The sequence below is a fragment of the Stenella coeruleoalba genome (assembly GCF_951394435.1).
Source record: "Stenella coeruleoalba genome assembly, chromosome: 5".
NCBI lineage: Eukaryota > Metazoa > Chordata > Mammalia > Artiodactyla > Delphinidae > Stenella > Stenella coeruleoalba.
In genome coordinates this window covers 46,630,435-46,644,947 of record NC_137150.1, presented here as the reverse complement: position 1 = coordinate 46,644,947, position 14,513 = coordinate 46,630,435, and the positions used below count along the sequence as shown (strand labels likewise).

General features: G+C 36.3%; 1 protein-coding gene across 2 annotated transcripts in view; it reads left to right on the top strand.

Annotated features, from left to right (window-relative positions):
* PDCD10 (programmed cell death 10) overlaps positions 1-14,513 on the top strand; it is a 41,798-nt gene that overhangs the window by 1,201 nt on the left and 26,084 nt on the right. The window lies entirely within an intron of this gene.

The window sequence follows — 14,513 nt, the reverse complement described above, 5'->3', positions numbered from 1 at the left end:
TTTGAAGAGGGTGGAGGAAGTTGCAAAGTAATGAATTTTAGGTATTTCTAAGAAGCCATCTGTGAGGTGAAGAGTTTTTTTGAGCTGGAGAGAAATTCCTCAGCAAAAGAAAAGCACGCACTCTAACCTGTTGGAAAAATAAGAAGAATCAGTTTCAACTTACCTATTTTTTCCTTTTATTAGAGGTATATTAAATGATGGACTGTGCTACCATTTTAAAGGGTAGTTGATGGGACAGGAGAAAGTCAGGTAACAATACAGCTCATCCTTACTGGTGAAAGATATTCCTTTCCCTTTCTACCTTAGTCTTTACTCTGTTTTTTTACTTTCAGCTGAGAACAATGGGATTAGGATTCTTTCACGAAACTTATTTTACACTTTTTCAAATAATGCAGCAGCAAGAAAGAGTTTATTTCTAGTTGTGCTCATTACTAGAAAAGAAGATACGTTGCATTTCTTGGAGGTAGCATCACATTTTTGTTGATTTTTATTTACTTCCCCTCATTTTCTGGGCTCGTGTGTGTGTTGTGTGTGTGTGTGTAATTAATAGCATCAGGCTCTTGTATATTCTATTTTTCTTAGCATCATCTATGAGTTTTAACTCATCCTTATTTTATATTAAAGAATGGAAAAATGGACATTTGTGTTTTATATTGAGCAGAAAGCAGTGTGCTTGTTCCAGTCTTACCCATTGTTGTGACCAATTATAATTACAGTTCACATATATTATTATTAGACAGTTCTTTAATAGAATTTTAGGAGTATGTTCATTGACATTAAGATCTCTTCCTGGTAAGTTTATAGCTAAAAATCGGGTATCTACTGATAGCAGGTAATCAGTCATGGTTTACTGTTGTATAAGTTGACCATTTAAATAGGCAGTATTTTGAATGTACTCTGAAATTATTAAAATTATCCACAATGTGTTTAACTTTTGAATGCAAAAACACTTTATAGGATCAGAAATACTCTTACATTCCTCTTTGATTGAAACTCAGATGGTCTGGAAATTAATATGACTTTTAAAATGAAAGAGAGGTATGATGCTATAGAATGAAGTAAAATAAAAAATAATTAGTACCATAAGTAAGTAATGCAGTAGACAAGGAAGGAAGACTGACTGAACAAATGGAAAATTATGTGGAGGTAACTGGCTCAGTGCTGTGTTAGAAGGGTGCGGTAGTTTAAATAGACCATAAACTGAATATGAGTCAGTTATGGTAAAGCAAGAATGTGAAAGTATTTTCTATATGGCCATGTAGGCATTTGCTTTTTGTTGGAGGAAGTGAGAAATGAGTTCTTATTTTTGACATGCAGTTAGGAGGTTGTGGAATGACTTTTGAACCAAAAGCCAGGAAAACTTGGAAATTAGTAAAATTAATATAATGCACTTGTCTAGTGAGTGTTAATTTTTGTCCTTGGTTCGATTCTACACCAACTGCTCTTCATCTCTGAGCTTCATTATAGTACTGATATTTCACCAATGGCGAATGGTGAGTAACGGAATGGCGGGATAATGTTTCTATTGTATTTATCATCTTTCAGTCACATGCTGGAGTACTGTGGTCATTTTGGAGCTCTGCACACTGAATAACTTAGGGCTCACAGAATGATGTGTACGCTTATATTTTTATAGTAGTTTGCAATTCACCAGTGTCCACATTTATTGTCATTTTGGGTTTTGCAGGAGCCTTGTGTGAACTTTTGGACCTCATCTCTTATAGGGCTTAGGTTGTGTCCCATATACATGATTTTTTTTTCTTTAAGGATGTAAGATCTGTAAGAACAGGACTGTTGTGTTATCATTGTGTTTCCCAGTAGGTAAAATAATTGAGTACCTGTTTACAAAGAGAATAAAGAAGTTCAGATTGGTTAAGTGCAAGATCACGGAGCTAGTAACTGGTGGGACCAAGGCATAATCCAGGTCTTCTGACTATAGATATTTAATATTGTGGAATAAAGACTCAGTTCCCTTAGATTATTTATTTTACATGAGAAAAAGACTTAAAATGATTTAAATATTCAAATACTGTTACCCTCTTACTCAGTTTAATGCTCACAGTTTCTCTTGTCTCCTATCTAACTCTCCATCCTTAACCCCAGCCTTTCTCATTTACCGTGCTTTTCAATTACTACCTACAAAAGCTCTTTCCTGACCTTTGTACGCGTTACATCCTCCTGCCTGGGCTGCTTCCCCTCCCCTTCCCAAGTCTGGCCCACTCCTAGTTAATTTTCAAGTCTCAGTTTAAATGTTATTTCTCAGGGGAACCTTCTCTGACCATTGACCCCTCCTTCCCCAAACTACAGTAAGTTCCCACTATATCTTCACCATACTCTGTAATTCTTTGTAGCATCATCACAAGAGGAACTTAATTATTTCTGTGTTTATTTGGTAAATGTCTGTCTCGCTCACTAGATTGTAAGCTACCTGAGCAGGGCCCTCATTTGTCATGTGCCTTACCTCACTACTTATACAGTAGTGTCTGACACAAAGTTAACTACTCAGTAATTATTTGCTGAATTTATGAACAAATGTAAGTGCATTCATGCACAGTGCCTCCAGCACTCTACTAGGGGCAGAAATACAGAAATTAATAAAGGAGACATGTTCCCTACCTTTGAATAAAAAGGAGTTATTTTCAGAAGTTTAATATAAATTGTAGAAAGATGTTTGTTCTTCCTTAGAGGTCTGTAAAATCAGGGTAGTTTTCTACGTGGACATGGCAAAGGAATCATTTTCTATTACAGCAAAATTTCTGTATAACAGCATTTTGGACACCTTGTCACTATCCTGCTTTTGCAAGCAACATTCATTATAACAGAATACAGATGTGGAAGAAACTAACTTTCAGTGGATTCTGTTCTTCCCTAATGGTATCTCATTCTGTCCTCAACAAAATTCATGCATTTTCCTTTTTTCTTTGTTGTTTTGTTTCATTTTTTAACCACAGTATCTTCCTTTGAGTTTTTACCTTTAGTATCACCTGCCTTAGGCAAGGTGACTGTAAAAGTGAGTAGTACTTATTTCAAAGGAGCTTATAGTTTGTGCTTCTTGAAAGTTTTCATATTTAAGTGAGTCTTATGGTAATATCTTATTTGCTTTAACCTAGATACTTATGAGAGTAAAAATATTATTTTCAAAACATGCAGACTAAATTCAGGAAAAATTGTGTCAGGTTTTGGTCCTGAAAACAAATTCTCTGATCTTTCACAGTACTGTAATAATGGCATAGAATAAATTCAACAGCTCTGTGTTGCTGTAGCTTTGCCTGCCTTCATGAATTTACCCATTTACTCTTCCGCAAGATATTGTCGAAAAGTGATTGCTGATATTTGGCTTTAAAACTTGGTAATGCTCCCAGTTTTTATTTTTAAATGTAAGTCTTTGATAAGTCCTAAATTTAATTTTTAAAAAGTAAGTCGCTATGTTGTTTGAATCTTGGATAAAAAATTGATACTGACCTAGCATACTAATATGTGAAAGATAAAACTGAAGTACTGCTTCTTATATCTTGTTGGGTTATTAAGGTTGATATGATTGGTAATGTATGCCAAGAATTTTAAGCTAATTCCATGATAAACAATTTTTTTCCATAATATAAACTGCAGAAGTGATTTAGGTGTTAAATAGTGTCATCGATGGTGTGTATTATTGCATTTGAAATGTTATAGAAAGTTGCAGTCTTAGAGATTTATGTTTTAGCAATCTGCACGTGCACACACACACACACACACACACAATGTAAAAAGTGAAAGCATCTTTATTGTAGCAGTTAGAAATAATTTATTGGCAGAAAGGTAAACAGTATAGTTTGGTGGTCCATTTTCGTCTGTATGAAAATGAAGAATTCAGTTTTCTCATTTTAGCTATACAATTAATTGCATCTTGGATGTAATATAATACTAGTTTTATTTTTCAAGGTCACCCTTACATTTTTGGTATGTATAATCTTTTTTTTTTTTAACCACCCAAAAAGTGAAATAAATATTCAGTCTCACTATGCAGTTGCCTAGAATCAGGTGTTGCTATTAAAAAAAAAGAAAGAAAGAAAAGAGGATTTTTTATCAGCAAGCTTATGAATTATTGGGTAACAGCAGTAGAGCTTATTAAGTGGTAGTCACTACTGTTTACTTAGGCCAGTCCTTTGGAAATAAGTTTACCAGAAGTAAGTTAGATTGCATAATAATGATACTTTGGTTCATTCATTTATCAAATATTTATTGAATATATATTATGTATAAAATTGCCTTAAATCTTCTTTGTACCAACCCTATGATGTAGAGGCACTATTATCCCCAAGGTAAATGAGAAAACTAAAGTACAGGGAGGCTAAGTAACCTCCCTGAGGTCACACAACCACTTATTGCTTGGAATTAGGATTTGAATCCATGCTGGCCGAGTTAAGACACCATATATTTAATCATGGCAGTAAAATGATGTTAGTGATTGAGCGCCATTGGAGGGCAGTTAGAGTTGCAGTTACAGAAAGGTTGTATCTTAGATGCTAAGGTCAGTGTGGCAGGCAAAAATTACTTATCTTCAAGCTTACTCTAAAAAAAACACTTAGGAAGTTACCACATTGGAAACTAACAGAGCGTCAACACATTTTTCCTCTAGCATTGGAATAGAATTACTTTTCCTTTGAGTGCTGGATCAGGTATTTAACTTGTTATTCAGAGATCATGTTGGAAAAGAAATATGTACATTATAATACATAATCACGGTGTGATTATGTGGAATCACAGTGTGGTGAGCTGCTCATCATGAGGGACAACTATGGCTCTCAGTCTGATTGGGGGGGCAGCAGATCCATGTCTTTATCTCTTTCATTCTGGGGCTTATATGCGTGGAATGGAATTATGATCACCTACCTATTTCAATAGTTCTCTTTTTTGTTGTTTTCTTCAAAAAAATTGTTCAGCATGTTCATTGAATTTGCATAGAAAAGTGTATATATAGTATGACACAGGTATGCTCCCTGGAGTTATGTGAAGTGGCAGCTTAACATGTATTTATTTACTGTCTCTCTTCCCTGCAAGACTGCACACCCTCAAGGGCATGGACTATATCTGGCTTTTCATCATCACATCTCTAACACTGTTGCTGATGTAGACTGACTATATAGAGTACTGAGCTAGGTACTAGAAAATAGAGAACAGAATAAAATTTCTCTACAGTGTTTATAATTTGGTGGATAATAGGGGATGGAAAGACCGTCATATGGACATTTAGCCATTCTGATAATATTAAGTACTTGAACATGCATCAATTCATTTGATAATTTGGGGTCAGAGCTGATAGGAGGGGGGAAAATGATAGTTTCTCTAAATTACCTTCTGGTCCCTGGCACTGAAACATGCCTTCCTGCTTTATTCAACCATCCTGTCTTCAGGATGAACTGGAACTCCAGTGGAGTTTGGAGTTCAGGAAGGACAAAATCCTAAGATGTTACACATCTGCTGCCTTCTTAGACTTCATTAGGTTGCTGCAACCAAAGGCATTTGGGAATGGTAAATGAATCAGACATGGCCTCCAGATTTCATTTGCTCCCTATACCAGTTCACATTGTGGCAAGGCTTTCTAATTTAATTACAAAGCATTTTGAATATGGTCTTTTATTCAGAAGTAGATACTTGTGGATGCCTTCGTCGGTAATCAAATTGGCATTTTGGCAGTATTTTCAAAACTTGAAAGATTTCTGAGGTCCTACCTTAATTTTGGTGTGCTTCCTTGAAAAATGAATTACAGTTTTGCAAGTGAAGGTCAGGTGGAATTGTACGTATGGTTTAAGCAGAGACCATTCTATCTCCCTTATTTCTTCTTGTGACTAATAGAATTTTTATTTGAGATCAGTTGGGAGCTAAAGGTGAGGTTAAAGTTCATCATCATGATAGAATCTTGTCCTTATTAGCATCTGCTGGTAAACAAATGAGTCAGAGTCCATTTATCATCTGAGGCTAATAATTTTATCAACGTTTAAGTGCTTTGTGGCAGTGTTGTGGTGCAAAGAAATTTGATAAGGTAAGATAAGAAAATATACATTGCATACTGTAGAGAACCTTAAGCAGTAAGGAGTCATTAAGTAAGATAGTAGGTATATAAGATTGTAAGTGTTACAGAGCAGGTAAGCCTGACCCATGTGGTACAGTCTCCTTACATTGTACTTCCAAGCATAGAGAACATAGGGACAGTATGAGAGCTTGAGTTTAATTGAATTTCTAAGGGGTTTTAAAGGAAAGCTTTAGCATTATATTTGAGAAATTAAAACATCACAAATACTAATAAAAGGGAAAATGAAAAGATGTACCTCAATTAAATGCTAAATGACTGTTCAGTTAGGCATTATTTAATTCATGAACCACTAGATTAAGAACTTTATGGGCATAAGTGAACACATTCAAGGGAACAGATTTGTTTCCTGCCTTCCAACAAATGTTTTCATTTAAATTTTGTCCAGACCAGAATTTAACAAAAATTTAGGCATTCGAATAGGAAAAAAAATTGAGGATTGTCACAACCAAAGAGACGTGTATCCTTTTCCCTGAACCTGTTGTGCAGAAATATCTTAGAAGCCAGTTGTTGCTATTTTTGTTGTTCCCATTTCCCATCAGCTAATTCAGAGGTAGCAAGCCTTTTGATTCTATTATCTTTTGGTTTTCCTATATAGATTATCCCCCTTTATGGATTATCTTGAGAAAATCTTTGATCACATCTTGATTTCACTCTGCTACTGAGCCTACTTCTGGGCCACGGCTTTCTTTATTAAATTGCTCTATGTACATTAAGAGAATAAAAGGTAATTTTAACACAGGCTTGCATTTGATGATCACATTCTTTTAAGGATTCCTAAACTATGTAATTTGATTTGGATGATATATGTAACTTTTTTGGGTGGCCCAAGTAATTTATATATGCCTCCATTTTGGCAAGTGGGGGAGAAAAGGTTTTAAAAATATGCTATGTGGGGCTTCCCTGGTGGTGCAGTGGTTGAGAGTCCGCCTGCCGATGCAGGGGACACGGGTTCGTGCCCCTGCCCGGGAAGATCCCACATGCCGCGGAGCGGCTGGGCCCGTGAGCCATGGCCGCTGAGCCTGCGCGTCCGGAGCCTGTGCTCCGCAACGGGAGAGGCCACAACAGTGAGAGGCCCGCGTACCGCAAAAAAAAAAAAAAAGCTATGTAAGTGGCCTTTATGACATTGTTATATCAGTATTAGGCTATCCTTGTGTGTGCTATGCAGGGACAGGACTAGGGTAGGCAGGGAGGGTCTAGAGTACAAAATTTAAGAAGGCGCTCACTCTCTGTCAGGCAGGTGAGACCTTAATTTTGTGCTCTAGGCATCCGGTTTGCCTCACCCTAGTTCCAGTCCTGATGCCATGTCAGGTTCATAGAATCTTGGATAAAACATTAATAACTAATAATATGAATTGAATGTTTATTGTGTGTCAGACGGTGTAATGAGTACATGCATTTTGTACTCTTAATTCTGTGAGGTGAGTACCTCAATCGTTATTTCCAGTAATTTCTCATTGAGTTTAGAAAGAGATTAACAAATGATATCACCCACCTGAGCAAAATTCAAACTTAGACCTTTGTTTCAAATCTAAGCACTTACCTACTGCTCTGTACTGTCCATCTGTAGAAAAACCTAATTACTTGTCCATTTTATGATTTCTGTATTAAGAAGCTACTCCCCCAAATTTGGAAGTTCTTACACTGACATGATGCAGGTAACTTTTAAAGTGAGTGAGTCAGAGGTCTCAGCAGCAGCAAATGGAAGATCCACAAACTTGTGCTGCTGAGTACCCTAGGGCGACCTTGAATCAGAGCCACATTCCCACTGGCTTCCATCTCCAAACACTCTGCGTGGAGTCTGGGGGTCTTGGCTCTCAGCTGCAGGACCAGTGGAGGACACAAAGAGCAGGGAAGGTGAGCCTAGAAGTAGATCAGTTTGGCAGACTAAGATGTCCTGTACAATAGGTTATAGTAGCTCAATTGCATATTTGTTTAAAATATCTGTGACTAGTTTCTTAATGTGAATTTCTGGGGACTTTTATTTCTAAATTGTGAAATTTGGAGATTGGACTAGATAATATATAGTAATGTATACTAATGGTTGTTATCGCTTTAAAATTTTAGGGTCTTTTTTTTTTTTTTTTTGCAGTACGCAGGCCTTTCACTGTTGTGGCCTCTCCCATTGCAGAGCACTGTCTCTGGACGTGCAGGCCCAGCGGCCATGGCTCACGGGCCCAGCCGCTCTGCGGCATGTGGGATCTTCCCGGATCGGGGCACGAACCCGTGTCCCCTGCATTGGCAGGTGGACTCTCAACCACTGCGCCACCAAGGAAGCCCCAATTTTAGGGTCTTAACATTTAGGTTTCTTAAATGCATGAGCATGTGACAACAGTACAGATAAATTTACTGGTGAGAAATTGAGATCTGGAACTATCTGAATTATGGAAAAAATCTGGGTCCGGATATCTTTTGCCAGTCCTTATCCTTACTATTCGGACCACTCACCTTTGTTCTTACGATGCTTTGTTCATAATGCTTGTGTAGTGATTGTCCCTAGAGCAGTGATTCTCAAATTGTGGAGAGAGGTGTTTAAGGGCTCCTGTGAGAGGAAGGGCTGGTAAACCATAGTTATTACTTAATACATGTATTGAATAAATGCACAGTTGAGTGTGTTTTATCTCACATTTAGGATTTGATAAAAGAATTTATTTGAAAAACAAAACAGGTCTGCTGTTCTAAGGTTTACAATCACTTATCTTCCCCCATTTATCTGGTTTTCAAGAGTCCTTGACTCCCCTGGCTAGATGGTTGATTGTACAGAGGACCTGACCTCTAGAAAGAGATCTTGTCATACTAGATTAAAATGTACTTAATCATAATAGCTAATATTAAATAATTACTGTGTTCCATGTACTGTTCTAAACACTTTATCTGTAATAACTTGTTTAATCTTTACAACCTTAAGAGACAGATACTATTGTTATTCTCATTTCATAAATGAGAAAACTGTAGCACAGAGAAGTTAGATAACTTGCCCCAGGTCACAGAACTAGTAAGTAGTAGATCCAGGATTGATTCCAATCGAGTCTGGTTCTACAGTCACTATGCTTGTCACTTACCTCACTAATGACAGTGCTGTTAATGTTGACTAAGTATAGTAGGCCCTCCCTTTTTCTGGCTATAGGTTCCAAGACCCCTAGTGGATGCCAGAAACCTCAGGTAGTACCATCCCCTCTATATACTGTTTTTTCCTATACATATGTGTGGTAAAGTGTAATTTATAAATTAGCAAGAGACTTTTTTTTAAGATTTTTTTGATGTGGACCATTTTTAAAGTCTTTATTGAATTTGTTACAATATTGCTTCTGTTTTATGTTTTTGGTTTTTTGACTATGAGGCATGTGGGATCTTAACTCCTCGACTAGGGATCGAACCTGCACCCCCTGCATTGGAAGGTGAAGTCTTAACCACTGGGCCACCAGGGAAGTCCCAGCAAGAGATTAACAATAACTAGTAATAAAATAGAGCAATTATAACAATGCACTGTAATAAAGTTATGTGAATATGGTCTCTCTCAAAATATCTTATTGTACTGTACTTACCCTTGTGATGATGCAAGGTGATAAAATGCCTGAGTGATAAGATGAAGCAAAGTGAATGATGTAGGCATTGTGATGTAGTGTTAGGCTACTATTGACCTTCTGATGATACGTCAGAAGGAGGAGGATCAAGCATGATGATGTCAATGGTTGCATGTTGGGAGCAGACGATATCTATGGTTGGGGGTCTCAGGCTGGAGGGTGTGAGATTATATCATGCTGCTCAGAATGGCGAGCAATTTAAAACTTATGAATTGTTTATTTCTGGAAATTTCCATTTAATATTTTTGGACCGCAGTTGACCTCAAGTAAGTGAATCTGGATTGGTGGGGGTGGGCACTGTATAATTCAAACAGCCCTATTACTGTTTTCCTTTAGGTAACATTGTGAACTTTGAAGTCTTTCTTAGAACCTTAACCCTCACTTAACCCTCTATAGAAAAATAAACAGTAAGTTTTAAATGACTGATTTATAAGTATATGTTTAGAACCAGATCTGCTTAATAGTTAAGGAACACTTGTCTGTGAAAGCTATATGGAGTTTAACAAAGAATGATAAAGTAAATGGAGTTAAATTGCTAAATTTTACATTTAGGCATTTTTCCTTCGTGGGTCATTGTGTGCTAATTTGCCAGTGTTACCTACTTTCAAAAACATCTTAATTTTCAGATGTTGTTTTAGTTAGAACCTCTATTATTTCTTAATAACTCAGGAAATGCTTGTTTGGTCAGTCATGTGTACAGAGATATTAGAGATTATATCTTTTTTATCTTGTTTTTTTTTTTTTAAAAAAAAAAACAGTTGGTGGTATCCGATTCCTGGAAATTGTGGTATAACAGAGGAGGTGCCTTTACAAATCTGACTGAGATCAGATCTTCCAGTGAAGTGATAATTCTTTGCAGAATGTATACTTTCTTTAAATAGTTACTTAAAAGTGCAAAAATACAGTGCTTAGTAACTTAGTAAATTAAAGTGATTTAATATAGAGGCTTTATGTTTTGATTTAGAAATTACTTCATCTTTCGATCTAATTATATCACTTTCAAGTATACAGCTCAGTTTTGGTCCATCTTAAAAAACTAAAGCATAGATAGGTCAAGTGACAAGATGGTTTATAATGACAGAATTTGAGCCCATGTTTTCAGATCGTTCTTACACTCCTTTCACATATCTCTGCACAGATTGTGCATTTATTATTTTGGAGAAGCCTAGAAAAAATTGATACATGTAAACAGATAGAGTGGCAAAATGTAATATATTACACCTACCATTAAGAAGAGATTGTTCCTAGAGGTCCCTAAATGCAAAATTCTATCAATACTAAGCTGACAGCAGTGCATGTTCAGGGAGGTTGAGTTACACGTTACCTTATTCAAGAAGAAAACTGTTAGAATGAAGGACCTTGAATTATAGAAAATATAATTTGCAGAGGAAGGAGAGAGATGTAGGTGTATCCTGAAGGTTCAAGCTCATTTTGGTCTAAGTAGGATCTCTTACTTACCCTGTTCCTCTGCCTGCCTTTTTCCTAGCTTCCTCCTCTAAACCTTTTGTCTCTTGTTTGGAAGTGGCTACAATATTTTGGCATGAGAAGGCCCTAAAAGGTAGGTTGTGATATCAGATGCCCACCTTTCCAGCTATGTGAATTGACAGATTGATCTATACCCACTTTGGAATAAATTCAGTTTCTGGGTGTGATTCGTGATGCCGGATGCTTAAGAGAAAGCAAGGGGTTGTCAGTTATTTGAAACCCTGAATCAACCAACTATTGAAGAGGATCTCCTTATTGGAATTAGTGAATTTTTTTAAGATCTGATGAGATCTTTTTCTTTTTTAAAAATTTCCCACGAGATTACTTTGGAACCTTTAGGAGATACCTGTAATAAAATTTTATTATCACTGAATTTTAGAGTACCATGGCCTTTAAGATGATATAATTTTTACCCCTTTCTGTTTCTGATGAGGAAACAAGGTCAGTGATTAAGTGAAACTTCTACAAAGTCAGGACCAAAAAACCCTGTCTCAGGTACTGAGTCAAACTTAATTTTACCTATGTCTCAAGACTGGCCTTAGCAACTCTATTTTCTGACTCTAGCCACTGTTCTTTCCATGCCAGTGATTTCCAGCCGGTTCTGTTCACAAGAATCATCTAGGCTGGCTGTTAAAATACAGCTTCCTTGACCCTTTCTTGGAGATTCTGATTGAGTAGTCTTGGGGATTTGTGTTCTTAATAGGCCCTGAAGTGATTGTGATGCCTTAGGTCATCCAACATTTGGAAACTGCACCACTCTTCCACTCTTTCTCATAGGAAAAGTTTTGCTTTCTGCTAAAAGTTGGGTGATTTTTTGGATATTTCTTATGTGTAAAGCAAGGTTAACCAATGTTGGAGATGCTTGCACTTTGAAAATTTTGTGAACTATTAAATTATACACTAGTTATGTCCCTAGGAACGCGTCCTGGTAGCCTTAATAAAATTGAGACATTAGAATTTATAATCTCTGTTTTATTTTCTTTGGTTTTATTTGGTTTTCATGTAAATTTCTGTTGGAATTCTGGTTTTATTTGCAGTTATCTGATGCTTATATTCTCTTAGCTTACTATAGTAGGAAGAGCTTGTGATAGCCAAAAGAAGTAAAAACTGGTAAATGTAACTGGGTCCAGACTTTGTTAATAAAATTATTTAGATTTCTGGGTCTGTTTTTGTTTTGCTAGCCTTGATATTTGAAAAGTATTAGCAAGACTGATTCAACTTATAAATTGCCCATCTCTTAACTCACTGATTTATTCGTTCAACAAACGTTTATAAAGTGTCTACTATGTACCTGCTATGCTGACTGTAATGGCTATTGGAAAAAAGAACTACGCTTGTAAACTGTAACATGAACTCATGGGTTCTGTTTACTGCTAGAATAAACAAACTTCTTTTAGCTAAATATTATGGACAGTTTGGAGAGCCAACAAAAATAAATAAAACTTCCCCTCTTTAGGGAGAAAAATTAAAGGGATTATAAGAATACAGGACCATGTAAGGGGGCTAAGTACTAGATTTCACTATAGAGAAAAACAAGACAAATAGACCTGCCTACAAATATTTTTTAAGTGTAGAATTTACTTTACTTAGGAAGCTTCTGTTTCTCCCCAAGAACTGCATACATCAATACCAAGAACTTCCCTTTGTTCACTCATTTTATTTGTGAGTAAATAGCTTTGGCTCTGTTGTGCCCAGATGGAATAAAGTGAGGCTGTTTCAGGAAATGCTGATTCTGAGCCTTAAGATACACCCAAGTATAGTTCTTTAAATGAACAGACTCCTGTGGGTTGGTTGGGTAGTGCAGGGCAGAAACTCCTAAGACTGAGTTTGGCATTGGAGTGGCTTGGAGTAATTGGCAGGTTGTCCATTAAACCATTTCAAATGAAGAAGCATGTAGAAGGAATGACAGCATATTTTAACTTGAAGTTGAATTTAAATTGGCAGAACAATTTAATATTTAAAAAGCCTTATTGGAATTGTTGATTTTTAATCTCATGTAAACACTAATGAAACTGTTTGGCCCCAGCTTGTGAACGTGTGTTCTGAAAAGGCCAGATGTAAATTGGTTCTTTGGAACATTTTCCCATAGGAACAATATTTAAAAAGGTGGTTAAGTGTGGAGTGGGCCAGCCACCTATGTAGCCCATAATGTTGCTATAATATTATCTTCTTGATGACAAATAGTAGCTGATAGTCCTGTAAAGTTAGTTTAAGAAGCAAGAAATAAATATATATATATTTATATGTATAAAAATAAATGTATATATACAGAGGGAGAGACAGTTGACTTAAATCATAAATATTTTAAGTGAAAATTTTCTGATGTGGTACAATACTGTGGTATTGTACTGATGTGGTATAAAAAAAAAATGAAATAGCTCTTCAAGTTCTGTTGTTGGCCCTGTACTGCTATTTTTCACTTTCTTTTTTCATAGATACTGATGCTTTTTATTTACTACTTATACTGTACATCCAGTATCCATCATTTTCATTTTGACAGCACTTCAGACTTCAGCCCCTCTTCTTTATTCCAAGTTTATTATGAAAAGGTATTCACAGTTAATTTTTAAGTGGAAAAGCAGATTACCAAATGGCTTATTAAGAAATCAAATAGGAACAGCAGGGCCAGAATTGATATTTATCTGCTTGCTCTTGCTTATTATTCAGGTCCTGTTGATCTAGATGCACTAGATTTCTTAAGTTTTCCTTGCCTTCAACTTCTGTTCCTCCATTCTTTCCTTAATGCTGTGACCAAAGCAGTCTACTTAAGTACCAATTGTCTCATTAGGTAATGATTTTCTCTTGTCCTATAGAATAAAACTTAGGAATTGGCCTTTTCTTCCTTTTATTTATTATTTATTTGGTTCTGTGAAGTCAGGGAGCAGATTTAAGCTCAGAAACAGGAAAGACTTTCCATGTTTAGAACTACCAGAAATAAGGCTAAACTGTTTTTGTAAGTGTTGAGTTCCCCTTCACTGGTAGGGATAAATGGAAGAATAGTAAGCAGTTCTCAAACGGGACAGGTTATTGGAAGTTTTTAAAGCTATGAGTACTGGCCTTTGTAGCTTTCAAACTGCTTAGGTCTTCCACAGTCTGGCTCAGATAATGTTTTAATGATTAAGACCACACCTTTTTCATCCCCCATTGTATCTTGCATGTAGTAAGTGCTAAACATCTATTTATTCAGTGAATGAATAACTTCTGGACATTTTCCTGGGTAGATGAGGTTCTGGGTTTTCACTTCATACTTTATTTTCTGATTTGGGAGTGTCAGATCTGTATTCAGAGCACAGGGATCAAGTCACAGGCCTCTGCATGTGTGATCTTTGGCAAGTTATTTATCATCTCAGAGTCTACATTTTCATCTGTAAAAT